Source organism: Saimiri boliviensis, chromosome 1 (assembly GCF_048565385.1).
Source record: "Saimiri boliviensis isolate mSaiBol1 chromosome 1, mSaiBol1.pri, whole genome shotgun sequence".
Classification (NCBI taxonomy): domain Eukaryota; kingdom Metazoa; phylum Chordata; class Mammalia; order Primates; family Cebidae; genus Saimiri; species Saimiri boliviensis.
The window spans coordinates 37,290,602-37,313,680 of record NC_133449.1 but is presented as its reverse complement, the minus strand read 5'-3'; the positions used below and the strand labels follow the sequence as shown (position 1 = coordinate 37,313,680).

The 23,079-nt window shown below is 44.5% G+C and overlaps 1 protein-coding gene across 4 annotated transcripts in view; it reads left to right on the top strand.

Annotated features, from left to right (window-relative positions):
• The first annotated feature begins 7,686 nt into the window (after positions 1-7,686).
• CDC42EP3 (CDC42 effector protein 3) overlaps positions 7,687-23,079 on the top strand; it is a 29,119-nt gene continuing 13,726 nt past the window's right edge. The window contains exon 1 of one of the 4 annotated variants that reach the window (XM_010337496.3): positions 7,687-7,764. The gene's annotated coding sequence lies outside the window, so the exon portion shown is untranslated. Of the gene's footprint in view, positions 7,765-7,838; positions 8,042-8,441; positions 8,688-23,079 lie in introns of those variants that run through there. The other 3 variants (XM_003926806.4, XM_074396036.1, XM_003926805.4) reach the window with 3 other exon arrangements.

The window sequence follows — 23,079 nt, the reverse complement described above, 5'->3', positions numbered from 1 at the left end:
TATCCAAAGGAGCCAGGGCTCTGGGCTGAAAAATGGATGGAGGGAAGTCACCTGTAGTGGAAAGAAGAAAGAGGACTGAGGAAGAGGAGGTCATGGGAGGCTGGAAATGAGCCTCACTTTACCTGAAACCCACATGGCCATGAAACTCACCAGTCAAGTCCTGGATCCTCACTGACACCCTCTATGGAGGCCATTTACCTGAGTCATAAAGATCTGTAGCACAAACAGGTGCATTCAGACCACATGCCCCAGCCCTGTACAGCAGAAAGCCCAATAATCACCCAATGTTAATCAGGCCATCCTGGATACTCTACCCAGAAGTATTCTATTTACTGATCATCTCTCTGTGGTTTCAGCTGTTTCTTAGAGTATATCTCAGTTTGTTTAAGCTAGTGTGACAAAAACACCATAAATTGGGTGGCTTAAAGAAAAAATATTTATCTCTCACAGTTCTGGAGGCTGGGAAATCCAAGATCAAGGCTAAGATTGGTGTCAGATGAGGGTCTGCTTCCTGGGTCACAGGCAACCTTTCTTGCTATGTCCTCACCTGGAATAAACAGCAAGGGAACTCTCCAGGATCTCTTTTATAAGGGCATCAGTCCCATCATGAGAGCTCCAATCTAATCGCCTACTGAAGACCCATCCTCCTTATACCATCACCTCAGGGGTTAGGATTTTAACATACGAACTTTATGGAAATACAAATATTCAGCCCATAAGAGAGCCAATGAGAATCAAGAAGGAGTTTCAAGAACCCCTTGGCAAGAGAATGGGGGTAGAAAGACAGAGAAGGACTCCTCATTCACTATAGCTCAACCAGAGCAGCTGCACATTCACCTGTAATAAGCATTGAGGTCTTGCTTACAATTCCATTTGAAAGGGAGAAAACTTCAAAACCACCAGTGTACAGTGAAATATCAGCATTAGTGGACCACACATCCCAGATAATCCCAAGTGCAATACATATTGTCCCATTGCCAGATAACATATCAGAATATGGGTCCCTATTTGGCATTTGGAAAAGATCATGGAATTGATAACATTCATGATATACTATCTGGTATCATAGTTACTTATGTGCTTGTTTTATCATCTGTATAAGTTTAACCTGTTTAGGTGTAGGAAGCACATTCATCTTTGTACCTTTTAGAGTGCCTATCACAGTGCCTTACACTCTGGTGTTCAATAAATATAAGCTGAATGACAATAAGAGTGTTAGGTAATATTCACTAGCAAACAGATCTATGCAGCAGGTTCTAAGGGCTACAATATAATGGAATGAACGTGCAAAATTCCTGCCTTTGTTTTCTGGGCAAACCCATAATTAGAAATAATTTAAAGATAAGACTTTACAAACCAATAAGGAGGACCTAGACCACTCTTAGGCACAAAGATTTTGATATAGAGTAACAGAGGAGATGACTACCTTGGAAGAAGCAGCTTGGCATTCAGTGTTCACTTGTGTCAGTCTAACAGCATTTCCAGATTGAGGTGCAAAGCACAGGATTACCAAGCATTGACTCTTGTATGGGTGCATGTCCTGATGCTCAGACAAGTGACCTGATTACAGTCAGGGGCATCTAAATGTCTCTGGAGTGTTCAGATGGAGGCTTTTGACAACAATAGTTTCCACATCTAGTCAACAGGCTTGAAAAATAGAGAAATATAGGTCAGCCCAGGAAGAGTGCCAGCCTTACTGGCCCAATTCCTTGGCACAAAGTAGACACCCAATAAATACATGTTAAGTGGGTGAAATGGCTCCCCTCCCCTCTGGCTCCAACCTGTTCAGTCAGTAGTCAGAGAGCTCCAAGCACTGTCAAGGCCACATATCTACCTATCTGTTACCTTTGTTGAGGAAAACACCACAATCATCGTTTCTACAGAGTTAATGACCAGTAGAACATTTCTGAAAATCAGGCATGGCCAAGAAGGGGCCTTCAGAGCATCCACAGTATCAGGTTGAAGAGGCATGCTTGACAGCCCAGCACATCAGAGGCATGAGCCACAGGGAAGGATGCTGGACCTAAGGGTAAGCCACCTTGGGGCCCTAAAAGAAGGAGGAGACCATTGTCAGATGCAGTTTATAAATATCCCTGCAAGTTGTTCTTCGTGAAGGAAATGTAAGAAAAATCCTGGGTGTCCTCTACTGCACACTTCCTGGTTCTCTTTATGGGAGTCCAAAATACCCCTTAGAAGATGATCCTGTAAATACCCCTCAGAAGATGATCCATCCTTGGTGCACACTGGTAGGTGTAGGTGTGTGTTATGTGTGTGTGTTTGGGGGGTGGCGTATGAGTATGTGTTCTTCTATCTGTGTGTGAATGCATGCAGGGAAGCAGGAGAAGTGAGTGAGCAGAGTATCATTGCAGACCTCTCTCTTTTATTGTTTCTCACTAACCCAGAGCATTAATTGAAATAATCATGTTTCTTGCTCACTTTATAATCACTATCAAAGCTCTATAATGTTCAATTTTTGTCAGGTACCAAAAAGGATGAACAAAGAAACTTTGACATTACAACAGTCTACCAGGTATACAAATGAAGAAGGCTTGGAGAAAGAATTAGTGGGGATTCGAATCTTGATAAAGCAAGTTATCACTATCGGCATAACCTTGAATGAATCACAGACCTTTCTCTAGCTCATTCATCAAAGCTTTGTTTAATTAAACAAATATTTATCACATGCCAGGTACCTGCACTAAGCACTGTGGCTTCATTCATTTATTCATTCAACAAATACTTATTAAATCCCTATTATGTGCCAAGCACTGATCAAGGGGTTGGGATACAGCCATGAATAAAATAGGTAATATTTCTGCCCTTGTGGAGTTTATATTCTAGTGGTACGGGGAGTAGAGAGGCAATAAACAAATATACAATCAACATGTCAGGTGTTAAGTGCCATGATGAAGAATAAAGAGGGTAATGGGATAAAGAAGGCCACGGTTGATACTTTATATAAGATGTCTTGCCGGGCACAGTGGCTCACACCTGTGATCCCAGCACTTTGGGAGGCCGAGGCAGGCGGATCATGAGGTCAAGAGATAGAGACCATCCTGGCCAACATGGTGAAACCCCATCTCTACTAAAATACAAAAATTAGCTGGGCATGGTGGCATGTGCCTGTAGTCCCAGCTGCTTGGGAGGCTGAGGCAGAAGAACTGCTTGAACCCAGGAGGTAGAGGTTGCAGTGAGCCGAGATCGTGCCACTGTACTCCAGCCTGGTGCCTGGCAACAGAGCAAGCCTCTGTCAAAAAAAAAAAAAAAAAAGATGTCTTGGAAGGCAGGTGTCTGGGAGTTCAGATTTAAGCAACATGGGAAGAAAGCTAAGGAAGGAGACATACAGGTATGTGGGGAAAGAGCACATAACAAAGAGTACAATAGGCATAACTCAATCAATTATACCTCAGTAAAGCTGGAAAAAAAGAAAGGAATGACTCATTATATACAAAAGCCTTCTAAGTTGCCTCAAATCCCTTCTGGAAATAAGTGTGTAAATAAACCATAAATGTGTTACCTACCCAGCATGAACAAAACGACCTAAAATGAGGACGAAATGAGAAAGTGTTTTTAGAAGCATAGAAGGCTATATAAATATACAGTAATGCTATTTATTAGTCACTGGTTTGCACTAACAATCAGAATCAAGTATGCATCTATATTTGAAGGTCTTATGCACAAATTAAATTGGTGCTGTCCCAAGTTCAGGAGCTAACACAAATGCCAAAAACGTATTCAGTGGTTATGGTGAGTAACTGTGTAACCTGCTTAGAACTGTATCTTAGGCCTGTAGTCCCCATGCAAATATAGCCTCTCATACTATACCTCATAGTATACCATTTCCTGCTGCATTCAATTAAGGAAAGCTGAAGTCTTCCAACCAAGATGTGACCTAAATTTCTTTATTTACAAGGAAATCACTGGTTAGAAAATTCCTTAGCCTTGGCAATTAGTCCATCAAGTTCATTAGCACAGGTTGACATATTTCCAGGACTGGTGAAATTTTAATTGGGTAGCAAGGAGGGGAATACTCAAGCTTTAAGGAAATTCTCATTCAAAATGTACTACCCTTCCAGCTTCTCCTACGTTTTCCTTAAATCTAACTTAGAGGAATAATCGAGACCATACACACATGAATTCAGCCTGGATGTGGCATTTTGCAGGAAAACCCCAGCTAAGTACACGGGTGTGTTTCAGCTTTGCCAGAAGAAAAATAGTTATGCATTATACATGGACTATACAGACATTTTTTGTAAGTCTTACTTTAAAATGTTTGAATTTTCAAAGTTAAAATGTTCCATGTGTTTAGTATTTCTTGTTCTATTAAAGAGAAGTGGTTTAAAATTCAGCCTCAGCAAACATGTGGTATATTCCAAGAATGTTTGATATATTATGATTTCTGCAGCTATAGAGTTTGTAAACATGACTTTTATACTCATTACTGGTTATAGTTAAAAGGTCGTTTATTCAATAAACATTTATTGAGTACCTACTGTATGCCAGGCCCTGTTGTACGCACAGGAGATACAGCAGCAAATAAAGTTCATATGTTAAAGGAAACAGACCATAAATGAATTTAAAAATAAATATAATGGCAGGTAGTGAAACAATTGTTCTTCCCATTTTTTTTAGGGAAAGGGAATGTGGGAGGGACTGCTATTTTAGAGAGAAAGCCTCTCCCTTGAAGTCTCCTTTGAATGAAGATCTTAATGAGCCTTTTACTGATTTGGGGAAATGCCCCAGGCAGACAGATTGGGCCAGGCTTTGTTGTCAGGAGTCCCTGGAATAGCCTGAAGGCCAATGTGGCTTGGACAGAGTGAGAGGTGAGCAAAGTGGAACAAAATGAGATCTTATGTGAAACCCCCATGTCATTTTCTGGATGTTCAAGTTAAGATAATTGCAAGGAAAGCCTGCTATCAAACTACAGTCTCCTCACTGAATTTCACATGAACACATACAAAAATGGACATTCTCTGTTTTCCCTCTCAGGACCGTTTGCTTTTACATTTCAACAGCTTGAAATGCTCTTCCTTACTCCTCTTCCTATCAAACTCCCCCAGGTTTAATTTAAGCTCTGTTCCCTGTAAGAATCCTCTCTTAACTCCTCCAGCTGACATTGACTCAGTCTTCTTTGTGACTGAGAGGATCTTAACCTAGGACTTCCCTGCCATGGACAGATCTTTACAAGAACTCTGAAATTGTATACAAAAAATTGTGTGTATCATTCTGTATGTTTTTCCAAGGGTGTTCATGAACGCCATGAGATTTTCAAATCAGTTTGTAACTTTAAAAGGTGGAGAACCACCAAGCACTCATGGCCAGTGCTTTTCAAACATTAAATGTGCACACAAACTATCACGTTTCATTAGACTGAAGATTCCAATTCGATAGCCCTGGAGTGGGCTTGATGCTCCTAGTCCTGGGACCGTACTTGGTAGCAAGAAACTAGAATGTGGTCAGCACATGCTTGTGTACACTGGCAAGGTGCTCTCTGCACTTAGGTAGATCACAGGTTTCTGGACAGCAAGGTCACTGCCAAATATTACTTGGCTTTTCTCCCAAGTAGGGACTAACAGAAAAACAGCCCACTATTGGGCCTGACAGGTGTTCTACAGAACTTAGTCTCAACTAGGCTTCTAAGGTTACCACCAAATGTTTAAGGCTAAACCTTTCCAAAATGCACAGCCGAATCTCAAAACCCTTAAAATCTTCCTGAAGTGAAGCTTTTTCCTCTCTTCCAGTAGTAGAGTCCCATAACATACTGAAACCTATATCCATCAACTCTACAAGTGATGGTAGTTAGCACAGGAAATGAACTCATTTGGAAGAACAATTCACTATATGAGGGCATCGTTTACTCACTGAAGATGTTCAGCACAAAGAAATAACATAAGGCACAGGGCGTGGTGGCTCATGCCGGTAATCCCAGCACTTTGGGAGGCTGAGACAGAAGGATCACTTGAGGCCAGGAGTTGGACACCCTGAAAAGAAAGAATGAGGCCGGGCACAGTGGCTCACACCTGTAATCCCAGCACTTTGGGAGGCTGAGACAGGTGGATCATGAGGCCATGAGTTCAAGACCAGGCTGGCCAAGATGGTGGAATCCCATCTCTACTAAAGAAATACAAAAATTAGCCAGGTAGGGTGGCAGGTGCTACTCAGGAGGCTGAGGCAAGAGAATTGCTTGAACCCAAGCAGTAGAGGTTTTGGTGAGCCCAGATCACGTTACTGTACTCCAGCCTAGCCGATAGAGTAAGGCTCAATCTCAAAAAGGGGAGAGAGAGAGAGAGAGAGAGAGAGAGAGTGAGTGAGAGAGAGAGAGAGAGAGAGACGAAATAACACAGGGCATCAAAGGAACCAGGATAAATCAAACCACCAGGCCCTTGAATGAGCAGATCCTAGATAACTGTTTAGAGCCTAGCAGTGAAGCCTTATTTCAAAATGGCAGAGGGAGAGAAAACCACCGAAAGGCAAGGAATAATGTAGAAAAGTAAAATTAGGGTTTTGGAATAAAACTGCCACCTCTAACAACTTGCCACTCTATATTTGCACAAACTATAAAAGAAGTTATTTATTGGGCCATGTGGAAATAAAGTGCTTTTAACAGCAGCTAACAATAGATCACGTGAAAAAAAGTTACATATAAGACGTGTAAGGAATGTCTTTATGTGTTCAAAAGGAATTTTTCATGTGGTATTTTATAAATATATACACTCACATTATTTGGACTTATAAAATATCCTATGTAATGAAAACTATGCATATTTATTAAAAAACCATTTTCTAAGTAGGCCAGAAACATTTAATATTTTTCAATAAATTAATATATAAAATATATACATTAGTGCCAAATGGAACATATATTTTGAAATATGAGCCCCAAGTAAAATGCTCAGGAATCTGGAGTAGAATCCAGGTATCTGCCAAAGGAAATTTTGAACCAGTTGTCTTTTGAAGAAGGGAAGCAATGCTGGGTCTCTTATCTTCACGGACTGTTTTGCTTGTCAAACTTCTAGCATCACTTCAGCCGAGTTTCGTATTTGACTTCTAACCTCATGGCCATTTGACCTGCCAACTATTATTTTTCTTTGAGGCTTTTAACCCTCCACCCAAGTATTTTGCTTCCAGAACAGTTGTGTCCGTTTCCTTTTCACTTCACCTTAACGTCAGCCTGGGTTTACAACGTCGGCTTAGGGTGCACCCTCTAAGGTTTCAGACAGACCCAGGGCACTGCGGTGATGACCTGAAGCTGGTATCTCTCGGCAAAGGCAAGGTGCTTGGGAGGTTCTCCGCGTTGTGCCAGGATTTCCATCCAACCTGGGAGTCTCGGGGCAGAGGCCGGACCCCGAGCGTCTGACTCCCCAGGGTCCCAGCCCCTTCCCCAGGCTGATCCTGCGGGCTGAGACCTCCCAGCCGGAAAACACTGCCCTTTCCTGTCGCCTACTCCTTCCACAGGCCGACGACTCTCAGAGGAGGAGGAGACGGAGACCGATTAAGAAAATTAGCATTCATTAACCTGGTTCGAGCTCGGGCCCCCGCGGAGGGGAGGGGCGCGCCAGGCGGCGGCGTCAGGGTGACCGGCGGGCGCAGGTGCCGCCACGGGCGGAATTTGACGCTCCCGGGCCGGCAGCTGCACCACTCGCGCCTCGTCGCGCGTCTGGGGCAGCCGCCAACAGCCTGCCCCTACTTTAGGCAAATCCCTTTAAAAGACCCTGAGGGAGAAGACACGCCTCCCCCTGGACTGGAGAACCTGTAGCGTCTGAGGTTCGTTGCGTGCCCAGCTGCTCAGCCGGTAGCCCCCGCATCTCCAGGGCACGAAGTCCACTCTCCGGGTTTTGGCTGCAGCTCCGAGGGGAGCTCGCTGGAAACTGACAGAACGCGACCCTCCCCCTCCGCAGGCACTCGAGCCGGGGCTGCGAGGGACCCGGGGAGCTGCGGCCGGGCGGGGGCGGCGCGCTCAGGTGGCTTCGCTTCCCTGCGGGTCGCCGCCCGCCACGCCGGAACCTCGCACAGCTAGGTCTGCCTGTTGGGATCGGGAGAGGTGGGCGCACGAGGTTTACTGCGGGAGTCCGGGGTGCGGGAGGAGGCCTATTGTCCCGGTGCACCCGGGCGGCGGCACCTCGGGGTCTCTCTTTAAACCGAGCGTGTGGCGACCTTTCTTTGTGTTAAGGGAGCCGAACGCGGCTTCTTCTCTGAGGGAAGTCGCCTACTTGGGAGTGGCGCTGGGGAGGTAACAATGGGCGCCCATTGTCCTCCGAGGGTCCGCCGTTGACCCCCCCTGCGCGCGCCCGGCCGCCCGTTGGCCCCGGGCCAGGGCACAGGTACCGCGGTCGGGAGGGTCGGCCCCGCCGCCCGCGCCCTCCGCCCCGCCCCGCCCCGCCCCAGGCCGGCCCCGCGCCGCCGGCCCCGCCCCGCGTCGCCCCGCCCTCCGCAGGTTCAGTCCTAGCGTCCGGCGGCGCAGCGCTCAGTCGCGCGCACCTTCTCTCGCGGCGGAGGGGCTGCGGCGCGGGGCAAGTCCGGAGACCCGGCCGCGGGCCTGGGGCACCTTCACGCCGTCTCCGAGCGGAGAATGCGGTGAGCAGGCGCCGCGCCGGCAGACCCGGCTGGTTCTGCACGCACCGGCAGGCTGGTTCTGCGTGTGCCCGCGGGGGGCTCGGGGCAGCGGCTGAGATCCTCGGCGGCGGCCGGTGAGTCGGGAGAGCCCAGAGCTCCTTGCTCTCTACCTGTCTGTGAGTCTGTCCCGCCCGCGGCCGCGGTGGCGGCCGCTTTCCGGCGTGCGCTGGTATTAGGCTGGGAAACCAGCAGGGAGCCGGGATACCGAGGGCAACGCTTTCCCAGCTCGTGTTCAAAGGACCGAAGGGAAAAGCAAGCCAGGAGGGGGTCGGGCGGCCCGGCCGGAACCTAGAGCTCCTCCATTTGCGCCCACCACTTTTAAGGGTGGGGCTGCGCGGCCGCATTGCACCCTCTGAGCTATTGATTGAGCCATTCTGGGCGCGTGTAGAATTTTCCATAGGAAAAGAAGCCTCACTTCGCTACCGCGCCCCTCGCGTCGTGGATTGGTACCAGGGCCGCACATGGGTGCATCGCACAGCTCTGCCGTGGCACCGCTCCCCCAGTACCCTCTCCTTTCTTAACGAAGAGCATTGTTAGTCGGGCGACAACCTGCAGATCTGGCTATTGACTTTTTTTGTTTTTTTTGTCTTTTGACCGTGTCAGCTGAAACGTTTACAAGGTTTTGGGGTTCCCCAGACCTTTCTCCTTGAAACTAATTGCCTTGACACAGACAAATGTCAGACATGTGAGGACGAATGGCTCTGGCCATTTTTTCTTTATGAATTATTATGCTCTGTCCCCCTCTCGACTTTGGGAGGCATGTGTTTCATCTTATAAATAGAAAGTAGCATATTTTTTGGCAGGATCTCCTTTATACTGTACAGTCTAGGAGAGGTCAGTTTAAAAATAAATACGCACTTGAATGTTACATTACCGAGAGCCAGGCTGTGGCTGGGACAAGCTGCGTGGACAGCAGCATCAAAGCCGGGAGCGCAGCTGTGTTGAAAGGAGTAAAAGCTCTAGAGTGCAGCCCAGGCTGACAGTCAAGTAATTACATTTTGTTTTAAAAAAAAAAAAAAAAAAAAAAAGCGGGGGCGGGGGGAACGAATTAAAATAAGGGCGGGAATAGGATTGTCAGGAGGGTATTGCAACATGAATCTTTCCAGCCCGGGCGTATTTGGAGGAGTGGGCTGCCGGTGTGTGCTGAGGGTGTCGGGGGGCTCTAGGGAGGGAACTGATAAATGTGTTAGGGAGACAAAGATTCTGTCCCCATCCCCCAGATCTTAGTTCTCACGATATCCAAGAGTTTCTTGGGAGTACTGCCTTTTAAAGGGAACAAAATTAGAAGAGCAGCAGATGTCTGTATTTTAATAGCAAAGCCAGTCTTAGGGACTTCCCCTTAACATCACAGGGAGAAAAAAGACTCGCCAGGAACCACTGATGATGCCCTAAGGGTCTTGTTCCTAAGACAATTTAAGAAGCTCCTGTAATGTTCTAACTTATACAAGATCTTTCATCTTAAAACCAGGAAATGTACCTTCTCTTCTTTTCTGGGCAGTTCCAGAAGTTTATTCTTTAATACCCCCTGCAATTTGTATAAGCTCTTACTGGTAGTTAGCAAGCTACACAGGTATGTGTGTGATGCATATCCTTTTCAGAATAGATTTAGGTACTCAGAAATAAGTTGGAGTAGTTGTGAGATATTTAGCACTTTCACGTGAAATAAATGATAAAGGCCATTTATGTAGTCAAGGAATGGTTGAAAGTTCTTCAAGAAGTCTCCCGAAGAATGCTGCTTTCCCAATGGGCCTCACCCATTGAATAAAACAACCCCAGCCTCTGGGCTCACAGATAAAAACTTTAGAGGAAAAATTTGGAAGCGTTTCTGGATTCAAGGCAGTTTCTGTTTTCCAGTGGTATCATCTGCTAGAGATTTACATGATTAATTCAATGATTAGAACATGGTGCTGAGGCTGTGGCAGCAGCTACAGGCTTGAAATAAGACGAGCTCCTCTTCCATCTGAGCAGTGAAATTGACTCGCGTATCTCTATGGAACAAGTAAAAGCAGCTAGAGTAATGAGTGTGGCACACTATCTGCTTTTTAGTGTACAATTTAAGTGTGGTGCAAGATAAATAATACAAAGCTGTAACAGTGATTGCAAAAGGGCTCACATGAGTTCATTTGCCCTGTCTATGCTCCAGCCTTTCCTTTAATGTGGTGTTTTGTTTTATGTCCAGCATGCTCACAAAAGCTGTGCTTACAAACTTACAAAGTTCTGGTATTCAACAGTGTTGGGATAAAATTGCTTTAACCTGTATCACCCAAATATTTTTTTAACCAGGCCATAGATTTTTCACAAATTCCTTGCCCATTAACTGTAACATTTATCCAGTGGGTGGAATATAATTCATAACCTAGAGACCTCCAAGAAGACTGCTCTGGTTGTATTATTATTATGAAGATTCTTGCTTTCAGTCTGATTTTATGTAGGCCCAGTCTCATTTCTTACCAGAATTCTGTGAACCTATTTTCCTTTTCATTGATTGAATGAATCTATTTTTAAATGGAGTATGTTTGCCAGAGAACAAGTATAGCCATTTTAAAGTACTGGATTCAGCCAGCCACAAAATCTTGATGTGTCTCGCCAAGCAGAGAAGACCAAGAATTCTCCTCATATATTACATTGTTCATTACTTTGGATGTTATAAGCACTTCCTAAGTGGAACCTGTCCTATGTGTCAAGCACTCTTAGCCCTTCATCTTGATTATTTGTTTCTACCACTCATCTTATGAAAGAACTATTTGTATCCCCATTTTACTGGTGTAGAGACTGAGGACAGACCAGTTGTATAACGTACCCAACATTGCGATAAGCAAAACACCTAAACATGCATGTGCAGTTTATCAGCACAATATGTGCAGGCATAAGTGGCTAATCCTATGTGAAAGTCAGCAGCTCTTTGGGTTAAGGGGATGGGAAAAAAAAACACTTTGAACTTCTGAAGCCTCCCTGAGTCAGACTGTCTGAGCACATGTCCTAGTTCTGCCACTTAACACCTGTGTGATTTTGGGCACGTTACTTAGCCTGTACCTCAGTTTATCCTTTGTAAAATGGGGATAATAATATTACCCTGACGATTAAAGGAGTTAAAAAAAGATGACGTACTCGGAACAGTGCCTGGCCCAGACTAGGCACAATAAAAGACTGAGGTTTTCAGTGTTGCTCTTGTTGTTTTCCTGGGTACTTCATACTGGTTCTATCATTTAATATTCATAACTATTCTTTGAGATAGATACTACAGTGTTCCCCCTTATCCATGCTTTTCCTTTCTGGGTGTCAGTTACCCACAGTCAACCACAGTCTGAAAATAGGTGAATACAGGACAGTAAGATATTTTGAGAGAAAGAGACCATAATCACATTATTTTCATTACATTAATTGTTCTATTTTATTAGTCTGACTGTGCCTACTTTACAAATTAAACTTTATCACAGGTGTCTCTCTCTCTGTGTGTGTATGTGTGTGTGTGTGTGTGTGTGTGTATATATATAAATAGTATAGGGTTCAGTACTGTCCAAAGTTTCAGGCACCCACTAAGGGTTTTGGAAACACGTTTTGAGGATAAGGCAGACTATTATATTGCTCTTCCTCAGAAGAGAACACAGGCTCGGAAAGGTTTAGTGACGTGGTCAAGATTACATAGCTTAATAGCAGAAGCAGGGTTTGAACTCAGGTCTCTTTGACCTTATACTAAATCCCACAACCCCACCAGCAGGGAGGAGGGGCGGAGAAGTTGTGAAATCTGATTTTTGTTGCAACTTTTGGCCTCTGGCAAGGACATAATTTCATATCACCCTGTATCTCACAGTTGAAGAAGACAGTAATTGCCAGCCTTGGGGAATGCTATGTAAATTATTGTTAAAGATGGTTCAATCCCACATATATGGCAACAGCCTTCTCCTACAGTGAACATAAAGCAGTTTAATTGCCATAAACGAAGAGATTTACTAAATGTGGGGCTCTCTCGTGAGAAAGCAAGCCAAGCCACAGCCAGGGACAAGAATTCTGGGTGCTGGAGATGAAGTGGAGCTCTAGTGTAGACCATGAGCTTGCTTCAAAGTTCTGGGAAGTCAGGGGTTGCAGGGTCCAGTAACCACGTCTGGACAATTCCCTCCTTGAAGGCAGGAACCGCACTACCTGGGCCTTTAGTCCCGGCACTCAGTGGGCGTTTTAGTCCATGTTTGCCGATGATGTTGCTGCAAGAACTCAGCAGAAGGGGAGCTACACGTAAGGCTGACAGAAAGGCTCTGGGGTTCTGTCCGTGGCAGAAGTCAAGTCTTGTTACAGTTCTGCATGTGCCCTGGGACCTGCTAGATAAGAAAGGTAGAACAAGGAAGCCTTCGAAACCTCGAGAGGTGTCCTGGAAAACCCACAGGGCCTGCCTGGCCTCCACTGCTTTGATGCTGTGGGTTTGTGACTAGCTGTGGGGGTCAGCTCCAAGGACTTCTCAGACTGAAACAGGGTTCTGGAAAGGACAACCCGAAATAACTCAGGTTGCCTCAAAGCCGAGGGTTACAGCCTTGGAGCTGTCCAGTTCCATTTGAAATCTTCTCCTGTCCCCACCCCTCAAAGGCTATAAAACAACAATACCCCACGAGCCAGAATAAGTAGCCATGTAGTTCTAAAGCAATAGTCAGGTATGTTTATTTAACAACAACAACAAAAAAAGCTTTTGTTGGCCTTGATACACTTCAATGCCAAGTTTCATCAGAATCACATGATGGTGGACTGAATTCTACGATACCTCTGTTAGAAAAGCAGTTTCCAAATTTTGACCGTACAGTTTTATAATACAAAGCATGATACTGATATTTAAAAGATTACTATTTCTAAATAGCCAGGTAAACTGTGTGGAAGCTGATGAGTTCCAAAGTAGTGTCTGCTTACTCCTTACTGCTTGCCTAAATCACGAATTAATAGAATTCTAGAATCCCAAATTTAAAACTTTTTAAAAAGGACTTGCAGTGAATTGGGTTTTATTTCCATATTAGATAAAGTTATTAGCCTTCTAGCCTTTGGCCCTTTGTTAAACCGTATTGCAGAGATCCCACACCTGCAATCAGATAACAGGACACCACCTCCAGTGTACCTGGAGCCATGAATGGCATCAGAAAAGTATTCTGTGGGACCCCACTTTGATGAAAGTCCCTTTCTGCAGGACTTTTCAGAGCATTTAAAAAGCCCGTGTATACAGTGAATCTTCACAGGGAGGTAGTGTCTGAAGTTTCTCAAATAGTTTTGGCCACAGAGCAGCTGCAGGACTAGGCTGGCAGGAAACACACTCTGGGAAACACAGAACAGAAGCTACATAACTGCAATATGCCCTAAAGAGCTGGAGGAACCCAGGGACATTTTAGAGAACCACAGGCATTACAGGAAGAGAGCCATGAGAACATACCAGGAGATCCTGGAAAACACTGATAAAACTAATGGAGAATTAAGTAAGGGCAATCAAAAGGGGTGTGTGTGTGTGTGTGTGTGTGTGTGTGTGTGTAGAGATTTAAAAAAAAATACAGATTCTGGTCTTAGCTCTGACCCAAGTTGTATAACTTTGACCTCTTGAGGTTTTCTTGTTCTCATCCGTAAAATGCCACCATTTGTCGGGAGATGATCTCAGATAATCTCTAGTTCTAGAATCAGTGAGCCAGGATCAGTGGCACTTATTAGCTCAGCTATCTTACTGCTAATAATGTGAGACTCTGGGTTGAAAAACAGACCCGTGCATATCTCTGGCAGAGCAGCCTGAGCAAGCGTGGAAGGCAGGCAGGGAACTTCAAAGTCAGGCCTCTGTTTAGACAGTTTCCACATTCAGGAATCATGTTCTAGTAACAACCTGAAGGTCCTCTTTGTAGACACATCTTGCCAATGATAGATCATTGTCGTGAGTTTAGTTGAAAAAGCTTTTCTGTCCAAATACATCATAATCATTTGGGCTACACAGAGTTTTTAAAACAAGCAGAGGCATTTTTGGTGAAATGTGGCTTTGCCATTCAGAATGTGTTTGATTTCCCTACCTTTTTATTTATTTTTTTAAAACTTTTGTTTTGCCAAGGGTCAGTTCAGACTTAAAACATTGATTTTAACATAGCGGGAGATGAGGCTGTAAGCCCTTGGCTGACCGGCTAGTCACAAAACAAATCCTTCCCCTTCTCTGGGCAGGCTCCGTCCCATCACCTGTGAAGAAATGGTGGCGTGGGAGGGTGGGGATGGGAAGTTCTTGTATCAGGTATTTCTGTAGAGTCTGTATTGTTAACACTTACTGCATTTAAATTGTCTTTTTAAAAATCTTTTAGATTCAGGGCTACGTGTGCAAGTTAGTTACATAGGTAGACTCATGTCACAGGGTTTTGGTGTACAGATTATTTTGTCACCCAGGAACTAAGCATAGTACCTGATCATTACTCTTTCTGCTCCTCTTCCTCCTCCCACCCTTCCCCCTCAAGTAGGCCTCAGTGTCTGTTGTTTCCCTCTTTGTATCGGTTTGTTCTCATTTAGCTCCAGCTTATAAGTGAGCACAGGTGGTATTTGGTTTTCTGCTCCTGCATAGGTTTGCTAAGGATAATGGCCTCCAGCTCCATCTGTGTTCTTTATTGAACCAAGTGACTCACTAATTAGACTACTGGCTCCTTGAGGGTAAGGACTGAATCTAGTTTATCATTCATCTTTTCTGCAGTAGGACTTAATGACAAAGTGGGCAGTATAGCCTACTTTTTATGCTATCTGATTCTTCCTGCAGCATATCTTCTCAGTTGTTGTCAGGCCAGAAATCTTTGTCACTTACCTCGCTGTATTAGTCAGGGTTCTCTAGAGGGACAGGACTAATAGGATAGATGTATATAGAAAGGGGAGTTTATTAAGAAATGTTGACTCACATAATCATAAGGTGAAATCCCATAATAGATCACCTGCAAGCTGAGGAGCAAGGAAATTAGTCCGAGTCCCAAAACCTCAAAAGTAGGGAAGCCAACAGTGCAGCCTTCAGTCGGTGGCCAAAGGGCTGGGAGCCCCCTAACAAACCACTGCTGTAGGTCCAGGAGTCCAAAAGCGAAGAACTTGGAGTCTGCTATGTGAGAGCAGGAAGCATCCAGCATGGGAGAAAGATGGAGGCCAGAACACTTAGCCAGCCTCGTCCTTCCACGTTCCTCTGTCTGCCTTTATCCTAGCCATGCTGGTAGCTGATTAGTTGGTGCCCAGCCAGATTGAGGATGGGTCCATGTCTCCCAGTTCACCGACTGAAATGTTAATTTCCTTTGGCAACACCCTCACAGACACACCGAGGAACAATACTTTGCATCCTTCAATCAAGTTGACAGTATTAACCATCACAATAACTTATTTTTAAGTCCTGCTGTAGTAAAGTTATTCCTTCCCAGGCTACAGAGCATGCAAGGGGAGTCACCCCCAGTCACTTGGTTCTGGTGATAGAGATCATCTGAGTGCCCTGTGGAAATAGGTCAAGCCCCTGCTGGAACCTTCTCAAGATCTCAGCGGAGAGGTTGGCAACCCCCACCCATGCTTTCTCATGCCTCAGGGGTGACTAAGGCAACTTGGCACCTGTGTGTCCAGTTAGAGCACGAAGTAAGTGTCCTTGTATTTCCTAGTGCTGCCTAGACCTCTCGCCAGCCATTAACAAATAAATGTAAGACATTTATTTGTTATATTTGTGTCAGTCTCTCCACAGTGGACTGCATCATTGCTGTGGCCTCAATTTCAAGACTAGTGCCTGGCACTTAGTAGGTCCTCCATGGATATTTGTTGTTGAATACATGAGGGACCAGCCAGGGGCTGGGGAGACACGTGGAAGGCTTTTTTTTTTTTTTTTTGAAACAGAGTCTCACTTTGTTGCCCAGGCTGCAGTGCAGTGGCACAGTCTCATCTCACTGCAACCTCTGCCTCCTGGGTTCAAGCAGTTCTGCCTCAGCCTCCCAAGTAGTTGGGATTACAGGTGCCTGCCACCATGCCCAGCTAATTTTTGTATTTTTAGTAGAGATGGGTGTGGGATGGGAGGGTTCACTGTGTTGGCCGGGCTGGTCTAGATTTCTTGACCTCAGGTAATCACCCACCTTGGCCTCCCAAAGTGCTGGGATTACAGGTGTGAGCCACTGTGCCCTGCTGTGGAAGGTTTTCTAAAGCCAGCTTCTCATGTGTTGAACTGGTGAGAGGCGCATGGCTTACTCTGTACATGTCACAGCATCAAACTGGAGACTGTTTTCTTGCTGTCAGATGGCTTCAGAATGAAATGTCTTCCAAAAGAGTGTTGATTTTTGGCCTTCTGTAAAATTTATTGTAAGTTTATGCTGGTGATGGGGCTTTATTTTGTATTCCCCATGGGCTCACCCAGGGACAGTGGTGCTTTACTTGCCAGCCTAGGGGCAAGCTTCAGGGAGAGATCTCTCAGGGCGGTGCAGGCAGTAAAGCAGGGACTTCTTTCACATTCCTTTTTCTCAGAATGGGGAATTAGACTATTGGACCCAGAACATTTGGGAGCTTTTCACACTTTATTTAAAACAATCAGTTTAGGCAGCCAGATCCCAAGGTCTAAAAGGAATAAAGTTGGAAGGAATCCCACCATGATCTTTCAGCTCCTCTTCCTTATGCAGCTCTAGCTTTTTGGAGTAATGAAAAATGCGCATTGCCCCTTCCATTGATTTGGGCCCATTGCCTGCCAGGTGCTTTGCCAAGCACTTTATGCTCATTGTCACCCAAGAAGACTCCTACCATTGCTGTTTCCACTTCACAGATAGGGAGGCCGGAGCTCCCAAAGGGAGTCGATAGCATTGCTCAAGACCCTTAATTCAATAGGCGGGATGGGAAAGGGGGATGAAAATTGTATTCGCTGGTAAAAAGTATTCTGATTCTAAGGGTCGTCTATTACTTTTTCTTTTTTTGGAAACTTCCTAGAAGCTAGATGTTTCTGCAAATAGAATCGCAGAGCCCTACCATTTCACAGATGGAAGGGACCTTATCTCAGCCCCAGTCTCATTCTGACTTGATAAAACCTAGGCCTTAAGTGCTTAAGTGACACAGAGCATGAATCTTCCTCCTTGGCCCAGCGCTCTGCCAAACTTTTTTAAGCCAAGGAAAAGAGCCTGATATATAAGCAGATAATAACATCATTTCTTTGGTTAAAAGGAGAGATTGGCCCTCCTTATCAAGTATTTAAAGAAAATAACAATATGCCCTTTTGATTTTTCTCTTCTCTTACACATCACCAATTCTGGTGGGGCCTGTCCAGAGACCCTCAGATGGCTGTGACTTTTCAGCCACCTTCTCGTGCTGTCAGCTCACATTAGGCTTGCGATCCAGTTTATAAGCACCACCAGCCAGAGCCTGCTCCATTCTGTGCAAATAGGATTACATAATAATTATATTAATATATAGTAATTTTAACCCCAAAGCAGGACTTTGTATTTATCATTCAGTTCATTCCTGTGGGTTTCATCGAGCCCCAGCTCTGGGTTCAGGTAATTCCAGGTCTCCTGTTAATGTATAGATTTGATAAGTGCATCTCCTGTGTCTTCAAAGTCACTTGCCCTGTCAATAATATTCCTTTAAGTCTTGGCTAAAATCGGCATATGACAAGTAATTGACTCATCTATCAACTGTGTCATGTATGTAAGCAGAGTGAGGTCCCAGTGGAGTTTTTATCAGTGCCTACTGAGCATATATCACCTAAGTGTTCAGAACCCAGACCTTTACTGAAGATAGATGTGATAGTAGTTGCCAAGTAATTGTCTCTTCTTTTTGGAAAATCAGATTTCATTTGCAAGCATGCATGTGTGCATATTAATTATTCTCTCTCGTTTTTTGAAAGGTTCTCGTAAATGGTTCATGATCAGAAGGAGACAAGTGATTGATTTTAGGACCTTAGGCTATTCCTTACTCAGCAAGCCTGGAAATCTGGACTCCCAGGCAGTATGAAGTCCTTTCCGATGATTACTGCTCCACACTAGCCTTCCGTTTCCCCTTGACGGGGTTAGCTGTGCCCACTCCCTAACCCTGCACCCTCCAGATAACTCTACACCCTCCAGATCCCATCACTTCCAGGTCTGCCACTTTGAGGTTCATTCCATTTACTTTTTTTTTTTTTTTTTTTAAACCTTAAGGTAGAAACAAAATTGAAGTTGAATAAGAGAAGGTAATAGTCCTCTTTGGTCTCAGCTTTCTTTTCCTTAAAAGGTAAAACAAAATGAACTTAGAATGAACTTTAAATGCCTCTTAAAATCATGCATAAAGTAACGTAAGTAGGTCACCAGAGAACTTAGGAGAAAAAAAAGTTAGATTGTATTTATATCTTAAGGTCAGGGGCTACTATAAGATATCCCAAATTGGTATTAAAACACCGCTTTTATCTAACTTATATAGCAGGTGTTGTAATTTTCCTAACTTGGGGACTTTTCATTTGTTCCCAAGGCTGGAAGAGCCGCAAGGGGAGATAACCGATGCTTGTATATGTGAATGAGAAGATAGCCCCAGCCCTATGCCCCATTGACAGGGTAATTAACCTCTGATCAAGCTGGTGATAGGAATCCTTTCCAATTGTAGAGGCTGTCCACAGGATAGATAGGAAGCATTTTAGCCTTATCTGCAACAATTTTATTGATGAGTGATAACAGGCAGAAATTTAAGGAGAAAACAGAAGTGGTTATTTGGGCAATTGGATTAGTGTCCCCTCCACCCTGTATTTCAGTAGATAATCTGGTTTCTCATTTGGGGAAAAGATAATGCCCATGTTTCCATAGCACTGTAGATTTCACACTCTGCTCTGATAACCTGTGGTTATTATAAAGTTTGGGATGGTTATCTCCAGTTTACATGAAGGTAACTGGCACCGAGTATACTGGGGCTTCTTACAGGGCTGCCTGATAGTTTTGGCTCAGTTCTTTCCCCTCTAAGGCCAGGAACAGCAGTGAGATAGCTGTTCGGTTGGCTCATACAGTTGGTGTTTCGTTTGGTTTGGTTTGGCAAATGTTTTGATAGTTTTTTTTCCCCTCTATGTATCTGATCTGTGCTAGTCACCCACTGATCTTCCAAGCAACCCTTTCTATCAGCTGTCCATTATAGTTTCTTGAGGCTCCCTTGTACATTTTAGGCCAAATGAGCCAAGTTCTCCCTTAACACATCTTTTGAAAAGAGAGGAGAGCAAGTTTGTTTCTCCAGGGCCTCATTCTTTAAGTAGAGCCAATGAGTTTGAATTCAGGAGACTGTATTGTCAAACTTTCCTTGAGTCTTACCTCTCTAATACACTATTTACACATTGCAGTCAGGGATAGGAGTCCAGCTTGTCCACAAATACTTGTCTTAATCCCAAAGATCTGTATGGTCCTGTAGAATTATTCCAGCCTGAATTGATACACTGTTAAATTATTACCCTACATGGATACAGGAAGGGTAAAATGCTTTATACATGGAAAAATGAAAGATAGCCTTTGCCACAAGAAGAGAGGAGACAGCTTCTTGTTGCATGTTTTTTGTTCGGTAAAAGTCATAAAAAGATTCTATCTTGCATTTTCAGCAGAGCAGGCAGGGTTGAAGAGGAAGAGGCACAGCAGTCTCTTTCAAGCTTTTTCATTTGTTTATCCATTCAACAACATTTTTTTCAGTACCTGCTATGAATAAGATCTCGTTCTTTCTCCCAGATGACAGCCTGTTGGGGGAAGAGTTAAATAAGTAGTGATAACAATCCAGTGTGATAGTTGGTAGGTTTGAGGTGTACACAAGATACTATGGGAGCTTAGGAGGCCAGCTGCAAGTGTGGGCAGGCCCCCCAGGTTGCTGAGGTGAGCTTCACAGCTATTTTATCTTATCTCCAGGCTGTAGGGGCAGGCCTGCCCTTAAAACCCTTGAAAGGGTTTTAAAGCAGAGTGATAGGGTTACAGGAGGATTCTAGGTAGCTCACTGTGGTGTAGATTGGAAGATAAGGTGGAGGGAGGGAGGGAAGTAGGTGAGGGTAAATGTCCTTGTGCAGAAGAAAGATTTGATGGAGCAGGTATGAATGAGGAGAGACAGTCCAGACAGACTGACAGGACTACAGGACTTGGTGTAGAGAGGGAGGCAGGTAGAAGGGTTGGGATAATAACTAGGTTTTGGACTTGAGTAACTTCTGCCATTTACCAAGAAAACGTAGTGTGGGAGGCAGATGCCTAGGGCAGGCAGGAAAGAAGAAAGATGGAGAAATCACATCTGGGACAAGGTTTATGAGTATCTGAGAGAAGCAAAGTAAAGAAGTCTGGAATGTAGGGGAAGGAAAAGGCCAGTGCTTCTCAGAACTCTCTGGGAAGAGCCACTGTCATTTTGTTTCCATTTCCAATCCATTGTACAATGCTACTGTGCATTAAGTTGTGCAGCTGGGGCCACACACAACCCCCATGCAAGCTCAGCAACATACAGCTCCCAAACTTTTCAGTAGCCTGTTCAGTGAGAAAAAACCTCATCACATGCTTGATGTTATGGCAATGTCAAAGAGAGCTTGCTTTTAACTTCTATACTTATATCTCATCATGCACTGCATGAATCCTCTTTGAGTAGCACTGTTCTGGACTTAAGTAGCTGCATGTAGGTTGAAGGTACTGATTTGGAAGTTATCCCTAGAGGTGGTATGTGATTGCTGGGGCATTGTTGAGGAGCAGCGCATGGGCAGCAGCCATCCAACCCTGTGGAAATGCGAACATTGAAGATGGGTTCAAACTTCTTCTGTAAGGGCTCAGTTGATATTTTGGGCTTTGAGAGCTAGATACAGTCTCTGTCACAAACTACTGAACTCTGACCTGATAGAGCAAAAGCACCTTTACAGGGATTTTGCAACTTCGACACTACTGAGATTTGAAGCCAGGTAATTCTTTAGCAGCATTCCTGGCTTCTACCCACTAGATGCCAGGAGCATACCACCCCCAGTTATGAAAATCCACAGTACTCCCAGACATTCCCAAATACCACCTAGGGACCAAAAATCACCCTCAGTTGAGAAGCCCACTGAGCTGTAGATAATACGTAAATGAATAGGCATAGGTGTGTTCTAGTAAAACTTTATGTATAAAAACAGGCAGGGGGCCAGATTTGGCCCACCTACTGTGGCTTGTAGACCTTTGACTTAAGGGATGGTCAGAAGAGTTTATTCAGTAAAATTTGAGGGCCTTCTGTGTCCCCAGCTCAAGAGAAGGCTCTGTAAGCGATTCAGCATAAAGAGGAGAGTTTTCCCAACAGTAGCACTCATTTATAGCCTTTTTGCTTACCTTATTCTGAGCTCACCACCCACCTGGAAATATCTGGCATTAAAACCACAAAACCAGAAAACAGGAAAATAACAAATCACATCATACAGGCCGTCCATAACCCCTAAGAAAACGGCTAAGCAAAGCAGTAGCAAGGCTAGATTATGTGAGGTGCATTCGAGTAGACTTCCTTCAGGAAGGAAGTGAGTCTGGAGCAGGTCTCAGAGGATGTTGTGAATAAAGGCTGATGGTAAGAAGGTGGGAGAGAGCTCTCCATTGTCCGGAACACAAGGTTCCCAGTTTCAGGTTAGGAGGGAAATGAGGCGTTAGTTAGGAAGCTAGGGAGCTATTGTCCCCAGTGAAAACAGTGGGATTGTTCATGGTCGCATGCAGTGGTCTACTTCTGGGAAAAGAATGAACAACACTTAACACTATTTTCTAAGAACAGGATGTTTGTTTTTTCTCCTCGAGGATGGGGTGGGGGGGGCTTTGTTACTTTGCAATTCTAATCTTTTGACTTTTACCACAAAGTCAAATCCCTTTTGGGATTATTTTTGACATTAGCAAAAATACTGAAAAGTCTTAGTGAATTAGAGATAGAGGGACCAGTGCCTAGGACCCTTTCTATTCATTCTTGGTTTCTGACCAAGTCAGGTTAGCATCCCCACCTCTCATCAATGTTGAGCTCTTGGTGCTGTCAAACCTCAAGATACATAGTCTTCATGTCGGCAGTGGTTAAAGAATGCAGATATGGCTGGAATCCTAGCTCCTCCACATTTTGGGGGATTGGCCACAGACATAGAGCATACCTCTTAGGAAGCAGTCTTAGATGAAGTCTGAGTATTACACGCCTGCCTGGCCCACAGAAAGCACTCGTGCTAGCTATTAGTCTTTTGAGAACAAAGCATTTCAGATTTGTCACTTTCCAGAGAACCTCTGTAGATTTGCTCTAGGGTTTGGCCCCTAAGAGCAAATCAGTCTGGCTCTCATGATGGAAGGTCTTGCAGGGGTTATGGATTTAACACTTGTGAATTTGAAGTTCACTGTGGGCCATGTGTTGTGGGAGGCAAAAAGATGAGTTAGCTCATGCTTGCAGAAGAGCTTTCAGCCTAGAGGGAAATCATGCATTCAACAAATAAATGTGTACTAACATGTATACAAATAACGCAGGGATGTTTGCAGTGGAAGTAGATGGAGAGTAGAATGAGGACCACCAGATTCCCAATATAGCCAGTGCGGGTATGATACAGAG